Source organism: Lepisosteus oculatus, chromosome 14, assembly GCF_040954835.1.
Source record: "Lepisosteus oculatus isolate fLepOcu1 chromosome 14, fLepOcu1.hap2, whole genome shotgun sequence".
NCBI lineage: Eukaryota > Metazoa > Chordata > Actinopteri > Semionotiformes > Lepisosteidae > Lepisosteus > Lepisosteus oculatus.
Window position 1 is genome coordinate 45056269 of NC_090709.1, and position 20022 is coordinate 45076290.

At 38.1% G+C, this 20022-nt stretch overlaps 1 protein-coding gene and 1 long non-coding RNA gene across 5 annotated transcripts in view; one reads left to right on the forward strand and one right to left on the reverse strand.

Annotated features, from left to right (window-relative positions):
• The window catches only part of LOC138243112 (uncharacterized), a 39444-nt gene extending 26789 nt beyond the window's left edge, over positions 1-12655 (reverse strand). For 2 of the 4 annotated variants that reach the window (XR_011191970.1, XR_011191969.1), the window contains exons 1-5: positions 12530-12655; positions 10120-10204; positions 2889-3311; positions 1284-1532; positions 513-643 (exon numbers count right to left, since the gene is read on the reverse strand). This is a non-coding gene — a long non-coding RNA (uncharacterized lncRNA). Of the gene's footprint in view, positions 1-512; positions 644-1283; positions 1533-2888; positions 3312-10119; positions 10205-12098; positions 12211-12465; positions 12510-12529 lie in introns of those variants that run through there. The other 2 variants (XR_011191972.1, XR_011191971.1) reach the window with 2 other exon arrangements.
• LOC138243434 (uncharacterized) overlaps positions 1-20022 on the forward strand; it is a 421149-nt gene that overhangs the window by 84973 nt on the left and 316154 nt on the right. The window lies entirely within an intron of this gene.

Below are 20022 nucleotides of genomic sequence, written 5' to 3' on the forward strand. Positions count from 1 at the left end.
GGGCTTACAGTTTCCTCACCCTATAGCCTGGGAACATGGGTTCAGCCAAGTCTCTCTATGCATTGACATCTTAGTTTACTCATTTAATGATCACTCTTGAATACACTATATACTTCTGGGGAACCAAAACCATGTGTTTTATTTTATTACCTCCCAGTATAAAATAGGTTAATTTGTCCCATAAATATGCTAAAACAAAGGATGAAAATGGAGACATTTTCAATGTGCCAATGTAACAGACCCCTCCCTCCACCCCAACATCCTTTGCAGCAGGTTCCTCTGGCTCATCCTTCTTCAGTAAGGAGGCAACACTAATCTCCGACCAGCACTGTCAGTTCCTCAGCCAGGTGTACTGTCCAAAGTGTAAAGCCAAAGTGCTAAAAAAAGTGCTTTTTTACGTCAGCTCATTCCATTTTTAGAATTTGAACAAGAAAATCAAGAGATGTAATTGACAACAGTCGCATAACTGAATATCCACTGTCATTTAACAGAGCTGCTTGTGAAGGCTTTACCTCCTGGTGTGCAGATGAGACTTTTCACTGCCTTGGGAGCAGACTGTTTATCACGAACAGTGGTCACAAAGGTGTTGAGTGATGTTAGAAAGTCATGGTCTAAATCTTCATCTTTCATTTCCGGGAGTTTTCTGAAGAAGAATCAAGTACATATGTTAAAAACACTTAAGTAAGCATGCTCTTATTACCAAACTTACATATAATAAAGAAATGTAAATAGAAATTATAGTTTACTTAAATTTATAAATTATAGTTTACTACTTAAAATGTGGATCCATCAGGTAAGATAGAATAGGATTTTAGGAACAGTAGAATGTTATAATTATTATAATAATTAGAGTGATAATTAATATCATATTATGATGTCAGGCAAATCAAAATAATAGGGGTACAGGGGTAAGACTAAGTGACAGAAAACAAAACTGTTTAGCAGAGGTGAAAAGCAAATAAGGAAGAAAAGATGATCTATGAATAGATTGTGTCTCACTTGTTTTTTCCTCACCAAAACAAATCCTAATACATTAGCAAGGATGTGAGGGGACAACAAAAACAGAAGGTTTGAGTTTGAGAGGAAATTACAGACAGAAGTAAGCAGAGTCTGTTGAGTACAGATGATATTTGACCCTTCCTTTCAAATACTGTACACACACTGGAAAGGAGAAATTATATAAAGCACAGCAAACTTTCAAAAACAAGAACAAAATGTTTAAGTATTTGGCAATTCCTGAATAGTTTATTATATTATTATATATAAATAAAAAGTATACTTACTTGAGCGCTTTCCCAAGAGCTGGTTGTGGCAGAATATGAATTTCTGTTTTGTCAAAGACTTCCTTATATTTTGTCTTTGTTTCTTTATCCAAGGCATTCAGAAACTTGTCCTTAAACTTATCATGATCAAATTCTTCAAACTGGAAATCTCTTATCAGTATATAGAACAAGTTCGGAAGGTAATCTTTAAGTGACTTATTTTTCTCCTCACTGACGAGAGACATCTGATGTACAACTTGTAAGAGGCAGCTGTACTGGGTTTCAGGAAAAAAAAAATCTATGACGTCACATTGATAATGGCCTTTAATTAAAAAATAGAGTTTAACATTGCTGATATTTTTAAATCACTGAACAGTCCTTCGGATGAGACGTAAAACCGAGGTCCTGACTCTCTGTGGTCATTAAAAATCCCAGGGCGTTTCTCAAAAAGAGTAGGGGTGTAACCCCGGTGTCCTGGCCAAATGTCTCCATTGGCCTTTACCAATCATGACCTCCTAATAATCCCCATCTATGAACTGGCTACATTACTCTGCTCTCCTCCCCACTGATAGCTGATGTGTGGTGAGCGGTCTGGCGCACTATGGCTGCCGTCGCATCATCCAGGTGGATGCTGCACATTGGTGGTGGTGGAGGGGAGTCCCCATTACCTGTAAAGCGCTTTGAGTGGAGTGTCCAGAAAAGCGCTATATAAGTGTAAGCAATTATTATTATTATTATTATTATTTGAAAAATTCTTAACACTGCATCACTTACAATAAGCACTTGTCCATTTCAGAGTCCCAGGAGAGATGGATCCTACCCAGGAATCAATGTGCAAAAGGCAGGATACACCCTGGACAGGACATCAATCCATCACAGGGCATACACTCACACCAGGGCCAACTCTACCAAACCACTTGGTTAAGCACCTGGAGGAAACCCATGCAAAGAGTATGCAGAGAGCACCCCAGGAATTACACCAAGGGCCCCAGTGCTGCAAGGCTGCAATGATAATCACAGTGCCAATGCACCACCTGGTTTAAACATGGATAATAATATTTTCTTATTTATAATCTCTTTGTTAGTCAGAAACAATAATTTTGATATTTGTTTTAAATTCCAATATAAGTCTTCATTGTCCTTTTTTTCCTGTAATGTCCTGTTGAAATGCTCCAGAAATCTGATTTTGGCTTTTATTTTGGCTTTTATTGGACTTTTGCAGTTCTAGATAATTAGATTGTTTCAGTTTCAGTTTCATATGATTAGAATATGATTAGAAGCTGTCATAAGATTATAAAAAATATTTTACAGCAGACTTCATTAACACTCTGACTGCACATATGTACTTGTGGTTCAGTACTGAAAGGGGTGAAGTGAAGTGACCCAGCAATGATATTAACTAATTCTCCAATTAGACAACTCCACACAGCTGGTACAGTAACAGTACTGGGCATCATGGGTGACACAAATCAGCATAAACAAAGATCACCACAGCTCACCCCAGAATTCACTTTAAACTGAAAACTAAATCTGCTCATGAAATTGGAGGATTATGTAAAGCTCAAGATTTCTTTTTTAGTAATTTATATTGTTGTATAGTTTAAAATGTTTTCTTCCCAAGGATACAGAATTTCTTCAATAGCCCTTCTGTCGATACATCCTTTGATGTTGAAGATTATACTGCTGGACAGCAGTGTTGTCAGTAAAAATATAGTCTTATCAGTTATGAGCCTATTTTCACAGTCGTCCAATCCCTCAGTATCCAGAAGCAGGAGACAGGCATTTGTGTGGAAAGGGTGTGGTCTGGACCACATCCAAATGCCTTTGGTACATCCTTCCACTCCATGTCCAACTTTGAATCCTTGGTCTTCATTAAAGAACCGAGACAGCAAGTAAGACTTTCCAGTCCTGTGCTTACCCACAATGCCAATCACCTCTGCAACACCTGTCATTCCTGACAGAACTTCAGCTGCCCTCTCATTGAGTACAACTTTATCATTCTGGATCTCAATGAATATCTGTGGAGTTGCCATCATGCCTATTCTGCTCCTGGTAAAATAAGAGAAAACTAACTTAAGAATACATTAACTAATTTTTCACTATTTTATACTATGTGAATTTTGTAAAAATTCTATAGGTTCTGATTCTTATTAATTCATTCAGGATACCTGTGCCACAACAAATTGACTGTAAAAACATGTATACGTACTATAGCTGTCAACAGTTAATGTATATTGATTAGTTTTACACATTATCACAATTCCTTGAACCAGCAATACAAATTGATTCTGAAATTTGCATTATAAGTCAAAGTCATAACTTGGAAGTGATTATATAATGGAACAGTGTTATAAGTTGGTGACTAACTCCTGATTCAACAGCAGCTAGGCAACATTCATTATTTTGTGATCACAAATAACTTAAGGGAGTAGACAGAGGTCTGATTTATGCAAGATTATTTGAAACCATGAAGTCAGCTCTGACTGGATGGCATAAAAATGTGACCTGTGGGAAAACTGGTTTGCCTATGGTTATACTCGATTAGAGCAATACAAATATGAAAAATGCCATTTGGCTAATTTTCCCATTTGGTAGTTAGTTAATTGATCTGGGGACTCATTCAGCTGTTTCTTGAAAAATAAAGACAGGTGTCACATAGAAAACAAAATAAATTCACCTCCCGAATCACAACCCAAATCTCTAATCACCACCAGAGGGCCCCACACGAGAAAACCAATATCACTCTTCCCTAACAGCCAAGTGAATATCTCTCTAATCATCATCACCTTTAATTAGGAGCATTATATTAAAGGCTCAAGTGGCTACTCAAGCATTCATGCCAGGACCATGAGCCTTCAGCTCAGATAATCCTCTCTTCTCTACTTCAGAGAAATAAAATCCTTAACTGAGTTTTAACATTTGCCCTAAAAACCTTCCGAAAAGCTAAGTATGGACCGACTACAAGCTGACTTTCTACTTCTGTCTGGGATATTGAGCCTGAAACCGGTGAAAGGTGTCGCTAAAACCCACACAATGTCACACAGGCTGTTAAATTTAACCATATTACTGTCTAGCTTGTTCCACACGTTGCTAACAAGTCTGCATGCCTGCATCTCTGAATAATGGGGAATTTATTATTCTTTGAGTTTCTACAAAGGCTAGAAGGACTGTGAACCTCTCTCAAGGAGAACTAAGAATTGTACTGAAACAGACATAAAACCATTTAGCCAAGAACAAAACAGGGCTAGTGATTCTCAAGTCAAGAGAGGTGATTTCCCAACACCTGACACAAGGCCATAATTTAAGGGCCACTACTTAGTAAGAAATGCAAGAAGGACTTTTTTTAAGATTCATTTTAAAGGAACTGACCAAACATACCTTAAAATCATCCATAAATAGATATTTTATTTATCACATTTAAAAGAAACAGAACCAACTGCATTAAACTAAGAGAAACAATGGATATCTGAGCAAATGCCTGTAACTACTGTATCACTTGTATGGTCTTAAATTAAAGAGCAATTCATAATTAAACAGATGGAACAGTCAGAATCCTGGTTACAACAAGCATTACTGTAAGGATTTTTCAGATTTTTCTGATCCATCAACATCGATTGAGGGTCCAGGTTTGAGTCTAGTGAATACATGAGGATACAATCCTCTCCAATTGCTTGTAAAGCAAGTCAGAATTTTGACCTATTAAAATTGCATCCTTCATTCTGTATTGATAAAAGACTATATTAAGTACTGGATGTGTTGCCACATGTTTCATTCCCTTACGAAAGCTTAAACCTAAATTATTAAATTAAAATACAATATAATTCATCATTATCATTTCAGAAATAAACAGGCTGTACTTGTTTGGTATCAAATGAATGGGCAAAGCATGAGTAGGTCAGAAATCTAATAATCTAATATTAACTTTGTAAATTTTACTCAGAAGAAGTTTTGAGTTTTCTCAATTATTGGATATTTTATCCTGTCTTTCCTGTTAGAAGCAATAAAAATGTCTGAAGGCAAGATATGCAAATCACAGGTTTGAACTGGCCAATCAGAACCCTGGAAGAAAAGACTCTGGTATGTCTTTGTCTGAGGCTAATCAATAGAGCAAGCCAAGAGCCACACTTTGGAAGTCTGGAAGTTTTAGAAGACCTTAGGTCCTACTAGTGGATGTCAAGTCTAAAGGAAGTCAGCAGACAAGGGAGAAGAAGTAACAAAGAGCTCAGCTAGACAAGAGGAGTAAAGTCTGATCCACTGCTCCACCCACTCCAGCCAGCAGCCCATCTACATGAGCTCCACAGCAACTCTGGATCAGCTTCTGAGCAGAGTCACAGCAGTCTTCTACTTAACAAATCCGCACCAGATGATGCCTACTTCCCCGCTATCCAAGACATAAGCAATACGGACGCAAAGCTTTTTTAGTTTGCACTGTTCCTTAATATATATATGTATTTATTAACTTTGTGTTTGGTTTATCTTGATAAAGACTTAATGTAACATGATGCCTTCTGCCTCAAATTAGAATTTGACTTTGTTAACACTACTCTATAACTTAGCAACTTGCACTTTTCAAATTCTCTATTTCCAACCATTTCCACTTTCCTTTCCAAAGGCCTTTGTTGTATTAATTGTATTTCTAATAAACTCATCTGTTTTAATAAACTGAAGGAATCTGGATTTGAATTCACACAGATCAACCTCACCTTTATCTTGAATTAGGAATATTCAGCACAGTGGTAATTATCACATTAAACTGGCTGTGTTTTCAGAGGATATGGTCATCTAAGGGTTGGTGTGGTGATAAACACCAGATCACAAGACCTGTTTTATCCTTCTATTGGTGTTTCAGTAACCTCGGACACATGGTTTTGGTCTTGTGCTGGAAAGTGCTTACAGCAGTGCCTAACCTTTAGTCACATGTGCTGTACATGATTTACCGAAGATTCAGGCAACCCTCCAAAACCATCTGATGCACAGCTTCCTGTTCTCAGCTTTACATATACTTCCATGTAGTCCTCACTTGTGTCTTCTAATTTGTATTTAATTGTGATGAATTTGTCAGTACCTTTGAGGATATTGAATACTTTATCAAATCCCCTTGATCTTCTCTGTTCGAGACATAAAGGCTTTGGTCCTTCAGTCTGTCAGTGTAGGACATTCTCCTGAGTCCCAAACTGTATCTGGTAGTTATCAGACCTAATTCTAACAGGAATATATATATATATTGTTGTTGTTGTTGTTGTTGTTGTTTTAGTGTGTTGACCAAAAGTGTACACAGTATACCAAATGAGGCCTTACTATTACTATATTATGTGATTTTAACCTTTTAGTACTCCTGTTTGTCATATGTCCAGAGGCCATTTCCAGATGGAATAATGTCCCCTGAAACATTCTGTATTAATTTTGTAAGTACAGACAGTTGAGGCCTGGTTGACAGCTTAAATTGAAACTAATATAACATTCCCTGATTTGCATTCTGCTCTAATAGATGTATAATCTAACATTTTGTTTTGCCTTTCTTTCTTAATGTTTTTATTATTTCCAGGAATTGTCTAGAAGATATGTGCTCATATTATCCAATGTGTATACATTGCGTGTTCATGACTCGCTTGTGAGCATGTTTCCACACCTGTCTTTTCCTGATAATAACAGCAGAGCTGACCCATGTAAAACTATCCTCACTGTGAGGAAAAGGACTGCTTACCTTCCTCTTCTCAAGAAAATATGTTACACAGGCTCCACTGTGACTCTGCCATGTAGGAATGTTAATTAATTTGGGTAGTGTGGTGTCATATGAACAGTGACTCACAAACCTGGGAACTGACAGGCAGCTGTAGCACCAGACAGTTGCACAGAGAAATTCAATATAAAAATTGCACTCTCCATTCAACAAGATATATTAACATGTCCAACAACTGCATAGCTGCTTGTTTTAATTTTCATAGTTAGGGACACACTGTCACAACTACAGGAAGGGCTCTGTTTCAGTCTCACTACATTTGTTTCCACTGTGCATTTAAAACAGCCTTAAACTTTGAATAATACAATTTTATCTGTCAACATTGTAGTATGTACTGCATATTTCCAAACTTCAGTATCTCAGATTTACTGGTTTAACCGTAATTAACAATAAAACAGGATGGTTTTGAGACTTTATCTACTTACATGGGATCTCACTTGTTTAATGTTTTGATAATTTCATATCCTTATTTTTAACTTAATCTCAGCAAAATGTGTTTCCAGTGCTTTGGGTTTTACAAAAGAAACACAAATCTGGAAATAATTTCTCCTGGTGGCATAACTCAAGGGACCAATTGTATCGACCCCAAAGCAGCGAACCAACTGGAGTTCAGCCTGTGCAAAACTAGTGAGCAAACTTAAGATCAAATGCAATGAACATGGCTGAAATTTGTCCACAGCTCCATTCTGAACCTGTCCTGAATTACAATGAACCCAAAGTAACAACTGCTGCCCTCTAGATATTATTGTAGTAGTAGATTAATTTAAACCACCTCTTCACAGGTTTTAAGCAACTCAGTAGCGGACTAAGCACGGGATCCCATTAGAACTTTCCTGAACATAGTGGAAATGATACCTTCACTAAATGATGAACTTAGCATCTTTAGCTTGACATTTATTGTAAAATTTACCTACAATACTTGAGGGGCTTTCCAGACACAACAATTATTTATCAATACAAGTATTTATTAATAAAAGTGTAATCTGTTAATAATGAAGTTTAATATCTATCTTTATCAGTAGCTGTACTACAGATAATGCATGTTTAACCTAACACTAACCCTTTTGTATGTGATAGTTAATTTTTCAGATAACCAGGGGAGGGAAGAGAACTGAAATCAAGGAAATACAAATTGAAATGGAGTGTAATTCTTACATGTGTTCTGTTACATCTGGGAGTTAATTGAATAGATTTGTTGTATTTTTCTTTGGGATTTGACTCTTCACTTGTGTTTCTCAGGGAAAGCAGGGATATTGGGGATGCAAAGAATAAGTTGTACTGTATAGGCAAAGGTATGGGTAAGTTAAAGAAAAAAAAACATATTATTAAAAGTGATAATCTAAGACAATTCTTTGGAACAGTGTCCTTTCTCATATCTGTGGCTGTGGTCCAACAATAATGGTGTTGAAATGTGCGGAAAGATTTGGAGACGAACAGGAGGCCCATCCAGTCGGTAACAAGGTTGAGCAAGACCGCACATGCCGCAGTGACGGTGCTGTTAATGGAATAGTACACAGACCACATGAAAGGCAAGGAAAAGGTGGTTTTAAAATTTCAAGATCAGAGGAACAGCAATTAACTGAAAAGATCTGTTACAGAGCTCTAAGTTTTCCTTTTTAGAGCTGTAAATGTAACTTGTTTTTGTAGATCAAATCCACATATTGATGTTAATTCTATTTAAAAAATAAAATGACTAACGCTGTTGGACATTAGATGATGCTTTGTGTAACATTTGTTTTCACTCAGCTGTAAGGAAAATGCACTACGCGCCTTTATTTTAATTAAAAACTCTTAATGTAGATGAGTTGTACAACAAACATTACAACAAATGCAGCCCCTGAAGTTGCATAACACTTACGTTAAAATTATTGCAGACACAAAAGTAGCTTATGCCTATTATAACACCGAAATAGCAATGTGTTTGCTTTATTTGTCTGAAGGATCTCTGTATGAATCAGTATAATTTATCAATGGAAATAAAAACTGCTATAATACATGTTCAAGCTTAACACGCACCTGCTATTATCGTTTGTTCGTTTGTGATTAAATGCAATTGAGTATCTCATAAGCAGTTACCTTCTCTGGTTTATTTCAATATAAATGCCGTTCTTAAATTCAAATTAACATTAAATTGCCAAGAACATTCAGTTATATATTAACACAAGACAGATAAATGAATAATTATGGCTGACATATTAACGCACTGAACAGACTAATTGAAAAGCTCTGATTCAGAGCACCGGCAGTTCTTGCTAATTTGAACAACAACGATGCTGAACCCTCAGCACCGTACTAAACACAAGTTCATTTGGTCCCCAGCTTTTTTTGGTCCCCAGCAGTTTTCGTTGCATCTGAACTCAGAGCTGGAGATGATCTCCTGATAGTACCGCATTAAGTACTCCGGAGCTTAAGCAGAGCGTGCTAAATCTGAAAGTTCGTTGAAATTGAATGATCTTGACACAGTGGCCTGTCTTGTAATCATGAGCCGAAAAGGTCGAAAGACACATCCTCACAATAAACACCTTTGCATTTCTGGGCACTTGTGCCATCGTTACTAATCTATTCTATCTGCGCTTCCAAACTATTCAATGTTGAGATTTTGACAGCTACATTTATGTATATGAAATACTATGAAGGCAAACATAGGATTACTGGGACTATTAGAAGCAGAACTAGAAGAAAGCAAAAACATTATAGGAGTCCCATTTACTAAGGTGTATTTGCCTAGATTTTAGTTCACTTCACTCCATAGAATATTAATCTACGTCACAGTATGTCTCCCAGAAATCTATCACAAATGATCAAAATGATGACACTTGCTTCAAGACTGGAATACAATTTCAGTTTTATATTTCAATACAGTATATTAACAGTCACTAATGTTTAAATTAAGTTCATATTAACGATATTATTTCAGTAATGCGTTTCTCCATCATTCAGAACTTTCCCTTGCGATCTGCTTAGCACTGTACTAACTTGGTTAGTGTAGTAACCTCTAGACGGCAGCAGCTGTTTGTGTTTGTTGCAACAGAGGATATATTTTAGTGCAGAGATAGCGACTAATTTCAGCTGCCAAGTCCTCTGCAATTGGTATTAGGAGTGATTTCCTTCGCTTACCTTTGTGCTGGAATCGGTCAGTACGATTCAATTTCTGTGCGGTTCCCCTCTGGTCCTGACCACAGCTCAGTTCTACAACGATGATCTGGTGTGCACAATAAATCAGCTATATTATATGTTGCTTTTAACCACAAAAAAATGCATTTGTGTTAGTCAGTTAGGTTAAATATTTTTATATCTGTAGCTTCTCCGATAAGAGGAGAAATCAGAAATGATAAAATGTCTAATTTAAAGCAAACAGATACCCATTTCTCTAACGTAAATGTGGGAGGAGACACTTCTATGGATTTTGTATTGTTTCAAAGTATTTGAAAATGAAATTAGAACATTTCTTGAATCTGTTTAACTGGAAAAAAAGATTGACTGGAAAAAAAGATTTTCAGTCCTAATCAGATTTTAATTTCCTCGAGGGCCACATTTTCTTCGGAAGAAAGGCCAGATGGCCAGACACAGGGAGGGTAGGTATTTTATGATGGAGGAATACGTAAAAAACAACACAATTTACACTTATAATAAATTAAATGAAACCCCTTATATTGTAATATTCAAATGAACAAATAAAACTAGAAGAAATATTCACATACATGTGTGCAAATTTAATGCGATATTTGGAATTGCTTAAGTGACAGAATGTCTGTTTCATCTTTGTAAATGTTTGTTCACACAAAATGTGGAGGCAGAAGACAGAAAACTTTAGAAAAGTTGCTCGTGGAATGTTCTTAAAACACCTTTCAGGCAGTGATTTATGTTTAACAAATAATTTTCCTTAAACAGATCCCTATACAAGTCATTCGCAGCAAAGTCAATTACTTCGAGCGGCAATTCAGGCTGAAGATCTTCAACTTCACTTGCAAAAGGGTTCTTGAACAATCTTATGTTCTGTGAGATACTGTTAAAATCTTGAAAACGGTCCTGAAATTTCTGCTTCAAATGTGAAATCACATTTAAAGTGAACGGGATCGGAAAAGGTTCGGCACATTCATTTCTGTACTTTTCACAAGTTGCGAACTGAACAAAATTGTTTGCTGCCACTTGTTTGTCCAAAAAGAATTATTGTCTGAAGAATTTTTGTCTGAAGGATTTTACGAGTGAAAACAAATCTGAAATTATAAAATTTGAAACAAATCTGAAATTATAGAATAGGTCGTGTCCTTTGAGTCATGAAAATATCGAATTCTGTGCGTAATTCACTAAATCTCTAGCACTTGGGTTTGCTGATCCAGCGAACCCCTCAGTGGTACGGAACGTCCGGATATTCACTTTCGATTTCAGATAGGAAGTTTTTAAACTGACGATGATTAAGGGAGGACTATCGTATAAAATTCACTGTCACTATCCATTACTTCAGATAATTGTAATTTTTTATCGCACAAAGCCTGCTGATGAAAGATGATGAATACAGTGCAAAATAATCGTTTTTTCCCGGGTCTTCTGTGCGACGAGCAGTTGTATTAGATGACAGGTATATTTGTTCGAGCAAAGCAACTTTTTCTTTGTATATGCTGCCCATCAGTAAATGGTTTCCCTGCCTTAGCTATGACGTGCTATTTTGAAACTCGCCCTTACAATGGATTCTGATTGTTGTGATCGCTTTTTTAAATATTTCACGCTGATAAATTAAGTTTTTCTTCAGTGCTTCTACTTTATCTGAAATCATTTTGCCAATCACATCTGAGTATTTCTGTGCTTCGTATCGTAATGCCTTCGGATATTATACTCCTTGAGAACAGCGACGGTTTCTCTGCGTATTAAGCACAACGCTTTATATTGCTTTCAATCACGAAATAGTTTTCTCATTAAAAATACGGCACTCTTCGTCAACGTTTCTCCACTTAGCTGACATTTCGATGTAAAAAAACAATGCAAGAAAACTCAAGCACAACAAACGTGAACATGAGGTAAAGGTTATTTAATTTAACACTTGCGCGTAAGCATGTAGTGGTGACGCTTTCCTCTGTTCTCGGGCCGGATAAAGATACCGTAGGTTGGAGACACTTGGGTTAATCCATTCGATCGCTGCATATTGTTAAATGCGGTGAACTCAGCGTTCTGTATAATGCGAGTCTGTTTAAAACCGTTCCTACAGCTGTATCTGAACAGGAGGAAGCGACAGTTACAAGCTGTACAGCTCTATCCTGTCCGGCGCCCTTTATCCTGGAGTTTTCGATAGTTACGTTTAAATCTCCTGTCAGTAACAAAAAAAGCCTAGACTCCAAACTAATCTCATTTCTATTACTTGAAACAGGTCCAGAGTGGGGGCTCTCTCTGTTAGTTTCAAAACTATTATTAGTTCAGACTAATTTAAAGCAGAAATCTAACATGCCAGCAATCTGCGCCACACGATACCTCCTTGTCCGAAGGCTGTGCTGAGTTTGAGATTGTGACTGATCAAAACAAATGATCATCTCACCTGTATCCTCCGGTCCTCCTCTGTGGTGCGAATCGGTAAGGTGGTGAAGGGGATTACCGCGCTGGAGTTTTATAAACACACATTTCCTTTCACTTTCGAGTTTTATCATGACTAGAACAGGGAGTAAGTAACTATCCTTCCTTTCACTTTCAACTTTTCATACTGATAAACTATTCGCGGAAATCCCAAAGAAAGAAAACTTCCTATAGAGACTACTACATTTTTCTAATATAAAACTTTGAAATATAAGCACTAAACAGTTAATCAGAACAGGTTTTAGACTACTTTGTATGTTAATTGAATTGTTTCCATAAAACACCTGCAATTGAGACAACTCACATAATCTGGTTATATTAAAGGGTCTGAGGTGCAGCTCATAAACCTGTCTAAATATTGTTGGATTGGGATTGATGGGTTAAACTAGTGTAGCGCCCTTGCCCAGTGATGAGGAGGAAGTTTGGAGATACTGTGGAAATGTCTATAGAGATAGGCCCCGTAGAAATGTGCAGTACACAAAATATGTCAGTTTACTTTGACTTTATCCTGTCCATACAGACAAGATTATCTTATTCTCAGAAACCAACCACACAGTGCTCTATAACCACCAATGAGGGCAATGTCTGACTGCTCTATACAGGGAAAGGTGTGTCTCAAATCTTTATCTGTACCTGGAGACATACTGTATCACCAACAGCCAGTCTCGTCTCTTCTGTTACCTCTAGCATACCTCCTGTCTGACATGATGTAATTTTTTTAACCCTGTGTAGCGTACATTTCTTTACACAGAAAAATACTTAAATTACAATTGCAATCAGCTAACTCCCGTCAGAGTCCTGACTCCTATGTAACAAACAGTTCTTTCCGGACCCTATGCGGACGACACAGTCCGACGGAGTGGGGAAACACTGGGGAAACGTCATGCAGGAATACGGGGCTGAAGACAAGGGGGCGTGTCCAAGGTGCGCTGGTGCACGGGGGAGGTGTGGCCGAGGCGAACAATCCCAAAGAGTAATCCTTAGAGTATCCAAAACACACGAGAAAGTCCAAAACCAGGAGATCCATCAAAACACGAAGTTAAAACCACGAAGGCCGGGTCGGAACCGGCTGTTGCTGTGGTCAGTCTAATGGCCAGGGATGGTGTTCGTACAGATCCCTGTATAGAATAGACTGTACATTTTACTGTAGTACTGTAATATTGAATGTAGTAAACTGTCATATAAGTCCACCCAGTGGTGTGGAAACTTACCTGCTTTTTAAACCAGCTTCAGAAACTATGATGCTGAAGTTTTTTTAAATGGCGATAGATACAGGCCCTGTAGTAATATACAGTATTTCAATAACAGCTGTTTACTTTGGCCTTATCCAGTCAACCAGTGGGGTGTTAACCTGGCCATATAGACAAGATTATCTCATTCCCAGAAACTGACCATGCAGTGTTCTGTAAATACCAGTGAGGACAGAGCCTGACTGCTCAGTACCGGGAATGGCATGTCTCAAGTCTTTATCTATAGCTGGAGACATACTATATCAACAACATGACATGATGCAGTTGTTTTAACCCAGTGCAGCATACTGCCCTACACACAGAAAAATTAAAAATAGAAACAGCTCAGTCCCATCAGAGCCCTGACTCCCAAAAGTCCCTTAACACATCGTTCACAGCAGCACTCAGGGAGGATACTAGCTGAGAGAAAACAGTCTGTTTCTCTGAATGGAAAAGGCCCTGCAAAATATTTCACAGTGCTAAACCACTGCTAGATCAAGGTCTAAGTACAGTCTGACACTCCTCACCCCGAGCTACACTTTAATAATGTTCCTGTTGCTTGTGCGAACTAGAATTCCTTTCCTCATCTGTTACAGGCAAAATCAAGAACATCTCTGAGGCCATGATGGTCAAAACCATCCTAATCATTAACTGAACCCAGTAAATATTTTATCAAGAGCCACTAAGAGGACAAAGTCCTGCCCTTCAGATCACCAGGAAGAGAAGGAGAGAGAGAGATTGCTACACATACAGATGCAGCCATTCAAAATGCGAGGGCGATACCGCATTATTTTCCGGTGCGCTGTATGCAGTCTACCGCGAGTTACCGGTAAATACCGCTAGTTACCGTAAATTCTCCTATAATACGGCAAGCAAAATAATAGTATCCGGAATTTCCGCAAGGTGGAGCTAATAAAGCTCAACCTCTCGTGTTTGAGCTGTCGCCATCAAAGTCTTTAACGAAGATATTACTAATAGTATTAATAATGAATGACCTTGGACAAGCTGTAAGTGTAAACTCAAAAGTATTGCCCTGGTCCACATTCATTTTTTCATTGACCGTCTTTGTAAAAGTAACACCACAGCATTTCGCAATCACGCATTTGTTTCCAATCATGCAAAGTACAGTAATTTATGAGAATCGATTCACCATGCCTTTCACATGCTCATAAAAGAGATTGATTTAGGAGCATAAACATATCACCGTATGCAAACTGTACTGTATACAGTATGTATATGTATATTTAATGTCTTAACTGTGCCCGTTTAAGTATTGAATATTTATATGGAATTTTACCACTGAAGGGAAATCTTAGTGCCTGAGCATAAAAAGAATAGGAGCATACTGCAAAGCGTGTGAAGGCCATAAACGATATTCATTTTGGAACTTAAACATACAGTATATGGCTGGTCTCAGTACTTTAAAGAAAACATACACACCAGTATTCCATTTCTCCCTAAACATTTTAAGCATCGAAGTCTTTAACTAACGTGATACCGGAGTCAACAAGCATACTTTTAGAATTTAATTAAAAGGGAATATAATATGGAATCGCGTATCTAAAGAAATTAATAACGATATGATTATATTCGTGTACTGCGACAGGGCTGCGTAGGGCTGTTTCGCCTCTCTCTTCATGTGAATTCCCTTGTAGCCCGCTGGTCTACGTGCTCGATTACCAACTCACGGGCTGTGTGTTCAAATCCAGCTGGTGCTGGACTTTTCTTTTAACAAACATTTCTTCAAAAAAATAGAATAGCAATATTATGGACAATCAATTGACTTTTATATTTCAAAATATCACAACATGATCGATTCCAAGTCATTTTTGATAATGATGAATAGTAACCTTCTTCCCTTCTGATAACGGTCCCTGCTTCTGCTTCCTGCTTCTATTGTGTGTGTGTGTGTAATAGAGTAAATTTTTATAGAGAAATGGAGGCTGGACAGTATGCGTTACAATATAAACATTTATATTGATTTAAATCGTGTTTTGATATAAATAGCAAACTCATTTTTTATTATGTGTTTTTTTTATCATAATCAGACTAATGCAACATAAATTGATACAGTATCTTTGTCTTCTAAGTATCTTAATAAACTTTCAGCATAGCTTTCTACCCGTTTAGATTTATTTTTCTTGGGATTTTGGGATCAAACGTGGAAGGATTAAATTGTAATCGTTTTTATTTTTCAAATACGTTTTAGAAAAGTGTAATCTATACCTGCCCAGACTGTACGCCTTCCTTAACCCCGCCCTGACCACTTTCACTCCTGTCCTGCTCTTCCCCACGCACCCCAGCCGGGCTCTTCGGCCTCTGCCCGGGACGAATGTATATTTTGATCTTTACACCCGGCGTGGCACCGAGGGAGCGTCTGCATTTATAACTTAGTTTTTAAAATTAGTCAAGCAATATGAAGCATCTCCTTTTACTTTTAAGTCCCTTAAATACATTGAGCACAGCTTTCTCACCACTTAAGATTACTTTTTGATACCATCCTTACACAAAGCAGAAACTTTCCGATGACATACAGTACAAGTGGAAAGATTACAGATTTTAATCGTCTTTAATTTTGTTACGTTATACGTTTTAGGAACATTTCATCTAAACAAACACCACAAAACTATTCTCGATTGTATTTCTGAGTGTTATGTTACATCTACAGTAGTTCACTGCTTTAAATACATTGAATTAAGAAAGTTAGATGTAGCACTTTAGATCTTTTTTTTCTGAACCAGGGAAAATCTGATCATGTTTCTCTATAACAATAATAAAAAACATTATTTTACATATCACCTTTAAAAGTGGCATCTCAAAGCAAAAACGTAGATGGGAAAAACAGTTAAAAGGGACAAAAGTAAATACCAGACAAACGCAAACGCGTTTTTAATAAAAATGCTTTTATTCATTCAGCAGAGAGTGAGAGGGACATCCAGCAGAGAGAGACACACACACACAGGTTTCCATTGACAAAAGTAATTGTTTTTTTACATTCCTCTTGTCTAACAGGAATGTTGTGTTTGTGGACAGACTGTTAGACGAGAGGAAAAGAGCACCTCCTTCTACGAAGCATTTCGTTGATCCGATCACGAATTATTTTCCAGTCGCACAAAGTAAGGGTTGAGAATCTCCGATTCACCATGCTACTAATGGTTTCCCGGAGATTGCAAGGCAAGGCACTTTTGCCTCTGGACCCATCAAAATTTACAGACGTGGTCCACCCCCAGTAAATTTCAAAAGTCACAAGATTTCGAAACATGAGGGTGGCGTAGCGGTCGGCTCTTGTTTTCCCGTCTATGCCGATGCACTGCAAGTACAACCCTCCCTCCATCTCCTGAGTGATGGGTAGCAGTTGGACATCTGGGAGAATTATTTTTCCCACTGGCGTCTGTGACTTCTGCTGTGCTTCCTGGGGGGAGATAGACGACGGGGACAGCATCAACCAATTCCCATGCGGTGGTGAACGGAGAGGCCGGGATGGAGTGTCCTGAGGTGGTGTGTGCTCTGCGGGGGGCAGAGCTTCCGCCAGGCATTGCAACCTGCGCAGCGGGGAGAGGCACTTTTCGAGAGACAGCTGCTCAACTGTTTGACTGCTGGAACATACTGTCTCCTTCCTCTGCATTTTCAGGAGTGTCTCTAGCCTCCCAGTCCTCCCCAGTAATGCGTCGTACTGCTCCCGCTGCTGCCGAAATGTCTCCACACAGGTGGTGCTTCTACAGGTTGACACCCTGGCCAGTGGCCGAGAGCAGAGACCCACGGCCTGTGGCAAAATAACATAATTCATGTAAGAAATAAAGTCACACAGTAGTATTCATCAGTCGCGGAACAGAAGTCAAAATAAACTTTTCTTTTTTTCCGTCTTACCGCTTTCTTTTTTACTGTCCTGGTGGTAGATCGTTTCGCCCGTGCGGTGTTTTCTTGAAGAACAGGCTACAAAGAAATAATTATAATTGAATTTAAAATTCAAAACGGCAATAATACCTTGTAATATACGCTGTAATAACGTATTTCAGATGAAGTCTGCTGTATTTGCTTACCCTTCGCTCTTTGGAAGCTGGGGCGGCAGAAGCACCCCGTCTCTTCCCGTAAAAGGTCTTGGTCTCCATACTGTACTGTGGTCGCTGTAGTGCAGGTTCGCAGTTTTTTTTGTGATGGGAGCTCACCCAATCCCTTTGTGTATTTATGCTATATTCACATGTACGGCTAGAATGTTCATTGGCTTCCAATGAAAGGTGGGTGCCTCTTGCCGAAGTCTGGAGACATTAGAGGCTTGCCACACCCGGACTGTTAAACCAACGCATTAGCACGTCAAAGCCCATTGAGGAGCCGGGCGCAATAATTGTTTTGTCCCTTGATTTACTGATCTGCATTAATTATGGAAATCGAGTTCCTGCTCTTTGCAGACGACCTGGTCCCGCTGTCGCCCACAGAACAGAGGCTGCGCCAGAACCTGGCGCTGCTGGAGCAGCACTGTCAGACCTGGGCGCCGACAGTCAATCTGGACAAGACCAGAGTTATGGTTTTCCAGAAAAAAAGCCAGACCTCAGGGAAACAGGTACAAATTCACACTTAACAACACATTAACACCAAACAACGTTTGTATTATATTCCCTATTAATCAAACTCTAAGAGTATGTACCGGCTTGTCCACTCCTCCCGCCCCTCTCTGTGTACAGTAGAGCCTACTGTCCAGCCAGCACATGTCCACAGACATTCACAACAGTGACTTATCATAAAACGTTTGCACATATTGTTAAATTATTAGTTGTTTTTCAGGAAGTTAAAAAAAACACTTGAAATACTTATCCAGTCTCTCGAAATAAAGTTATTTTTCAAGCAATGCAACAAACGTCTGGCAATGTGTTTTTTTTTAATCCAACATTGACAGCCACATCTTAAATCTTGCCAGTCAGCTCTTTTTTCTCTATTTGAATTGTGGCTTACACTTCGCACGACTTTAAAAGCTAGAAAGACAGGTTTCGATTCATATTAGCTGGCGAGCCTTGTTAACAAAAAAACAGACAATACACAGGGAGGGGGAGGTCAAGCCAGAGAGAGAGTTTTTTACCCTCTGTCTAAAAACCCAAATAACCCGGGACTGAGACTCTGGGGGGATCATTGCGTGGTACAGAGCGGAGCTCAGTCAATTCTTATGGAATGTGTTCTTTCTTCTTTTTTTCAGCATTGAATAAACCTGTTACTTGATTCATATGGATGCCTGGTTCCGCCGGGGATTCAAAACATTTTTTATTTTTTTTTAATCGGGTATCAAAGGGAATAGCAGTATAACCCTGTTCATGCACAAACAGTGGCATGTTACATTATTAATTTGGGTGTCTCCTCTTCCCAGAAAGCTCTAAATTGCATTTTGAGCGCGGTTTTTGACTTTTTTTAAATTGCATTTTGAGCGCGGACAGCACATACAAGGGTTAATTGCACAATGAACTGCGCCAAGAAATTTAAAATAGTCTTCTTTAGGTGTGATACAGTCTTTTAATACAGTCTTTGCTGTGCTCTTGAGGGTCCTTGTGGTATTTCGAGCTCTGGTTGAATGATAAGTGTCGCAGTTTAAAGTGTCGCAGTTTATTTATGGGTTGCAATTTAGAAAAAGTCAAAAACCCGCACTCAAAATGCAATTTAGAGCTTTCTGGCAAGAGGAGACACCCAAATTAAAAATGTAACATGCCACTGTTTGTGCATGAACAAAGTAATACTGAGATTTTCCTAAGATACGCGATTAAAAAAAATAAATTTTTTGAATCCCCGGCGGAACACATTCCATAAGAATCAGCGCTTTTATACAGTATATCGCCTTTAAACACATATATTTAAACACGCGTTTACGACTTAAATCAAAACGCGATTCAAATCAATATAAATGTTTATTTTGTAACGCATAGGTGACTATTCATTGTTATTAAAAATACTTAAATTCGATCATGTTGTGATATTTAGAAATATAAATTTGTTTGGTGCGAGTGAGGTTTTATTTAATCTCTGACCAAGGGAAACATTTCATTTTTTCAAAGAAATATTTGTTAAAAAATAAAGTCATAGTTACATGGGAATCAGGAAACTAACCCACAGCACCACCAGCACAGTCACATGCTGAGGGCTGAAAAAGCACTACAGAAAAATTATCGACAGACAATGTACAGATTTGATAAAGCTATAAAATAATGTAATTAGGCACAGAACAAGTTTACAGCACAGTACAATAATAAAT